Below are 6,327 nucleotides of genomic sequence, written 5' to 3'. Positions count from 1 at the left end.
GTCCCAAGTAGTTTTGATGCGTGATATGGCATCTAGGCACTTGTAGGAGTAGTTGCTATGAGTTTAGTTGAGCCTTGTTCACTTTTCCTTTGACTCACTGAAAATTTCAGAAAAGGAAGATGTTCAGGAGAAACTATCATGGTGGTTCCTCAAGCAAGAGGGGTCCCGGTCTCGCGATTCGGGAACCCGATCCTTACCAACCGAGGAACACACAGGTACAACCATGTGAATGGCCTTCTGATGAATTCATGATTGATGCAGGTTTCAAAGACGAGTTTGGTACATTTGTTCACAATGTCGGACTCGAAGAATTCATCTCCGATAAATGTGAACAGTATACTACTCTCACTGCCTCTTTTGTTTGTAGATTCAAAATTTCAGCTGGCCGTGACACAAATCGTATACCATGGATTTAGAGGATTTCAATAGAATTTGCAAGATACCTGATTGGGGTAGTCTCAATGATCCTCCTAAATCTTCGGTTAGGGATTTTTCTCTAGTATAACTGTTGGAGAAACTAGAGATATTATGCAGGCTAGCATGGGGAGCATTCATTTTCCCGCGTTGCATTACTTTGCCCTCTTCATAGGTAGATGCATTAACGGCAAGATCGAGCATTGTCACCTCTGTGCACCTATCCTTAGTATTCTTAATAGCGTAGTAACGGGTGATAGAAGTTTCAACATGGGAGCTATAATCGCGAGGAGGCTAAATAATAATGCTAATGAAGGGGATTTCTTTGGTGGGATCTATGCCACTCGCATAGCAAATTTTCTTGGAGTACCCATCCGCGAAGGAGATTGCCCGCTCCATACAGCTTTCCTTGATCGCACCGCTATGACACGCTATCAGTTCCTTGAGAGGGATAATGAATCCCTCCTATGCCGGTTAATATTTAACCGACTGCGTGTTTTCCATATTACCCTTCCTGCTCCTGCCTTCTTTGACTTTCAGGTAAAACGGAGATATTACATAACCAGAGGAGAGGCAGAGGAGTATGAGAGGGAGGCAAAGGCTGATCGCCTCCGTGAGGCAGCTATTCAGGCGGTAGCTGCAGCGCTCCCGTACAACCCCTATTATGATTTTGGGTATCGCCCGGACCATCCATGGGAGTAGACCAACTTAGGCCCAAAGCCTAAGCTTGGGGGGGGGGGTACGTGTTTCTCACCGACTTTATATTCATGCTTACACTTTCACTTTGATAGTCGGTGTTCACACTTTGCCACTATATCATCCATGCTAGTTTATTTCTTTTTCTCGCTTTCTTCTCGTGTAGTTGTCTAGTTTGAGAAAACCCCAAAAGATTTCTCGTTCTTCTTTTGCTTGTTGGGAGCTTTCCCGTGTAAATAGTTTTCTTTTTCTTTGGGTCAAGGTAGAAGACCATGGTTGCAATGTTTAGTGGCTCTCGCATGCATATCTGTTTATCTGTCAAAGAGCCATATTACTTTGTCTTCTCCTTTGTGTTTGCTTGCAGATTCCAGCGTAGTCCAATGCACGAGCACTCTTATTATTGTTCACATCATTCGGTCGTGCAAGTGAAAGGCAATAATTACGATATATGATGAAGTGACTGAGCCTGGAAAAGCTGGTATGAACTCGATCTATATTGTTTTTTGTAAATATGACTAGCTCATCGTTCCTGATTCAGCTTTGTTGTGAGAGAAACATGTTTGCACTAACAACTTAGAGATCATAGTTTCTGATGCCATGCTAAATTAGCTAGGAGCTTATAATGGTTTGTCTTGGATGCCAACATGAATCTCGAGATGATTATGATGTAGTATGATAGGATGATATCCTCCTTTGAATGATTCAAGTGGCTTGACTTGGCACATGTTTACGCATGTAGTTGAAACAAAATCAACATAGCCTCTATGATATTCATGTTCATGGTGATTTATGTCCTACTCATGCTTTCACTCAATGTTGGTTAATTTCAATGCATTTTGATGACTGTTGTCGCTCTCTAGTTGGTCGCTTCCCAGTCTTTTGCTAGCCTTCACTTGTACTAAGCGGGAATACTACTTGTGCATCCACTTCCATAAACCCAAAGTTGTTCCATATGAGTCCACCACAACTACCTATATGAGGTATCTACCTGCCGTTCCAAGTAAATTTGCATGTGCCACTCTCTAAACCTTCAAGAAATAATCTGTTTTGCATGCCCGAACCGCTCATGTTGTGACAAGGGGCGATCAATATCTTCCATGCTAGGCGTGTTATCCTCGATACGTGTTTATTCACTATCACTCACGAAAAAGGGGTCGGTAATTGGAATGCCAAGTTCCATGCTCAAATCGAAAAGATAATTGCAAACTGAACTCCCCCTGGATTGATGTTGGTATGGACGGCACCCGAGTATTCGGCTAGTTGTGGAGTGTGATTGATCGGTGGTGGGGGAGTCAAAACTTTACTTTTCTGTTTGGGAACCGCCTATAGTATGTGTAGCATGGAAGATGATGAAAACTATTGGTCATCGCGTTGACAATGAAAGCATGCCACCCAAAATTATTTATCTCTATCTTCAAAGCTTGAGCTCTGGCACCTCTGCAAATCAATGATTCCCTCTGCGAAGGGCCTATCTATTTATGTTTCTGTTGAGTCATCCTCTTCTTATAGAAGCACCAATTAGAGAGCACCTCTATCATTTCTATGCTTTGGTTTTAATTGTTATTGAGTATGACTGTGACTGGATCTTCTTTGCCATGAATTACAATGTTCAGTCAACCCTTGGTCTTTGAAGGTGCTATGCATTTATGTTTTCCGGTCTCAGGAAGATCTAGCGAGATACCATCTGTTCACATTGCTTCATGATTGTTTTGATTGAAGTGTTGACGTTTGAAACTTATTATTATTGCTCGCTAGTTGATTATGCCATTGATATGAGTTTTCCATGAGACCTAAATGTCATTGCTTATGTGGTTAGCTTATGATCTTGCTGAAATTCTGGATATGAGCCACACATAATTGCAACAACAAGATCAAACAGAGTTCATAAAAGTTTTTCTTTTGTCTGTTTCAGTTTGTCAACTGAATTTCTTGAGGACAAGCAAGGCTTTAAGCTTGGGGGAGTTGATACGTCTCCATCGTATCTACTTTTTCAAACTCTTTTGCCCTTGTTTTGGACTCTAATTTGCATGATTTGAATGGAACTAACCCGGACTAATGTTGTTTTCAGCAGAATTGCCATGGTGTTGTTTTTGCACAGAAATAAAAGTTATCGGAATGACCTAGAATTTTACGAGGATTTTTTGTGGAATATATAAAAAATATTGGTGCAAGAATCAACCCGAGGAGTGGAGAGAGGAGCCCACAAGCCCACCAGGCGCGGGCCCCCTGGCCGCGCCTAGCATGCTTGTGGGGCCCATGGAGCTCCACCACCTCCAACTCCAGCTCTATTTAGTCCCTTTCCTCCGGAAAAAAAATCAAGGAGGAGAGTTCATCGCATTTTACGATACGGAGGCGCCGCCACCACTTGTTCTTCCTCTAGAGGGCAGATCTAGAGTCTGTTATGGGCTCCGGAGAGGGGAGATCGTCGCCATCGTCATCACCAACCTTCCTTCATAGCCAATTCCATGATGCTCTTCATCGTTCATGAGTAATCTCATCGTAGGCTTGCTGGACGGTGATGGGTTGGATGAGATCTATCGTGTAATCGAGTTGGTTTTGATGGGGATTGATCCCTAGTATCCACTATGTTCTGAGATTGATGTTGCTACTAATTAGTTATGCTTAATGCTTGTCACTAGGGCCCGAGTGCCATGATTTCAGATCTGAACCTATTATGTTGTCATCAATATATGTGTGTTCTTGATCCTATCTTGCAAGTTGTAGTCACCTACTATGTGTTATGACCAGGCAACCCCGGAGTGACAATAGCCGGAACCACTCCCGGAGATGACCATAGTATGAGGAGTTCATGTATTCACCAAGTGCTAATGCTTTGTTCCGGTTCTCTATTAAAAGGAGATCCTTAATATCCCGTAGTTTCCATTAGGATCCCGCTGCCACGGGAGGGATGGACAATAGATGTCATACAAGTTCTTTTCCCTAAGCACGTATGACTATATACGGAATACATGCCTACATTACATTGACGAACTGGAGCTAGTTACATATCTCTCCGTGTTATAACTGTTGTGTGATGAATATCATCTGGCATAATTATCCATCACCGATCCAATGCCTACGAGTTTTTCTTACTGATCCTTGCTATGTTACTTTGCCGATACTGATTTCATTGCTACTACTGTTACTGTATCGCTACTGCTGTCACTGCTCCTACGGTTACTGCTACTTCTGTCACTGCTGCTACTATTACCGGTGCTTCTGTTGCTATCACACTACCTTGCTACTCATACTTTGCTGCAGATACTAAGTCTTTCAGGTGTGGTTGAATTGACAACTCAACTGCTAATATTCGAGAATATTCTTTGGCTTCCCCTTGTGTCGAATCAACAAATTTGGGTTGAATACTCTACCCTCGAAAATTGTTGCGACCCCCTATAGTTGTGGGTTATAAGGGATCCCCTTGATAATTCGTCTTAGTTAGAGCTTGTTTGGAAAGGCCCAACTTTGGTACTACATTTGCCTAATAACCTAATAAAATTGCATAGGGACCCGTCAGCACCCGCAGAGTAATTAATCAACCCCGGGGCCAGTGCTCCTCGTGAGTGTTGGTCCAACCTAGAGCATTGTGTGGGGCCAACCCAGGGCAACCTGGGTGATTTCTATCACGCCACCGTACACATAGCTTATCCGTCGTGTCCCAAGAACGAGATACGCGACTCCTATCGGGATCGTCCACATGTCGGGCGTCCTTGCTGGATTTAAGCTTTGACAAAATATCTTGTTAATCGGAATTCTGGTGATGCTTTGGGCTATCTCAGAGTTGATGTTTTCCACAAAGGAATCCGAGGATATCGCAAGCTTCGTGATCGAGGATTTCTATGCGGCTTGTGGTAATTTGTGATGGACTAGTTGGAGCACCCCTGCAGGCTTAAATCTTTCGGAAAGCCGTGCCCGCGGTTAAGTGGCAACTTGGAAACTTTGTTTAACATCCGGTTCTAGATAACATGAAGTTAACTTAAATAAAACTTGCCAATTGAGTGCGTAACCATGATAGTCTTTTTCGTGAGCTCCTTCTCTGATCGAGGACACGGTGGGGTTATGTCTGACGTAAGTAGGTGTTCAGGATCATTCATTTGATCATCAGTACTTCACGTCCGGTGTGCGTAGATCATCCCCCTCTTATTATTGTACTCGTAAGTTAGCCACCTCAAATAAATGCTTAGTCGCTTACTGTAGCCTCACCACTTAACCATACCTCGCCCATTAAGCTTTGCTAGTCTTGATACCTTTGGAAATGAGATTGCTGAGTCCCTGTGGCTCATAGATTACTATAACACCAGTTGCAGGTACAGGTAAAGAGTTACTTTGACATGAGCGCGTTGATTGTGCTATTTGGAGTTTCTTCTTATTCTCATTCGTCGATCTAGGATGGGTTCGAGGCCGACAGCCTGGGATAGCAAGGATGGACGTCATTTTTTTATCGTTTGTTTTCGTCCGTACACGGACCCTGCTCTTCTTCATGATGATTGTATGTATTGTACTGATGTGACTCTCATGTAGCTTGTGGCGAGTGTAAGCCAACTCGTTATACTCATATTTTCAGTACATGTACTTGTAACGACATTCATTCTTGCGAAACGACGAGATGCGTTTCTTTCCCTGTCAAGGCCCTCGCGCCAAAATAAGGATAAGACCACATCTTGGGTGTTACAAGTTGGTATAAGAGCAGTACCGACCCAGGAGCCCCCTTTATCGATCAAACTTGGTCGAGTCGAGTCTAGTGAAAAAGTATTTTGAGTCTATTTATATATCAGAGAGTAGGATTCTTTTTTCTCCTCTTCTATGCTTTGGTGAGGAATCCTGACGTAAGAATTTAAATTCTACTCCTCTTCTCACTCAATTTTTTAGGATCACGAGAATATTTTGGAATCTATATGATGCCGATGTGACAGAGTTCTAACTTGGTGCCTCCTGCTGTGTTGTTTTATTTCGGGGAGTTGAACTCCAAGGGATTCTTGAGCACATCGTTATCATTCAGATTTCTTAGTATCTCAGCACAAAGCATGTTCGAAATTGCTTCAATACTAGTAGTGGCGAGATAACCCTCGTATCCCCAGTACTGGTGCAGAGAGTTCGGGGGTACTGGCATACTTAGTATCGTTGTGATTACGAGGATCTGAGATAGATGAGTTTCCGAGATCCCTGGTTATGTGTTGACGGATGTGATACACTGGACGGGTAGTGTTATTGCTAGGA

Source organism: Hordeum vulgare, chromosome 5H (assembly GCF_904849725.1).
Source record: "Hordeum vulgare subsp. vulgare chromosome 5H, MorexV3_pseudomolecules_assembly, whole genome shotgun sequence".
In the NCBI taxonomy this organism is placed as follows: domain Eukaryota; kingdom Viridiplantae; phylum Streptophyta; class Magnoliopsida; order Poales; family Poaceae; genus Hordeum; species Hordeum vulgare.
This window is presented reverse-complemented; position numbering follows the sequence as displayed.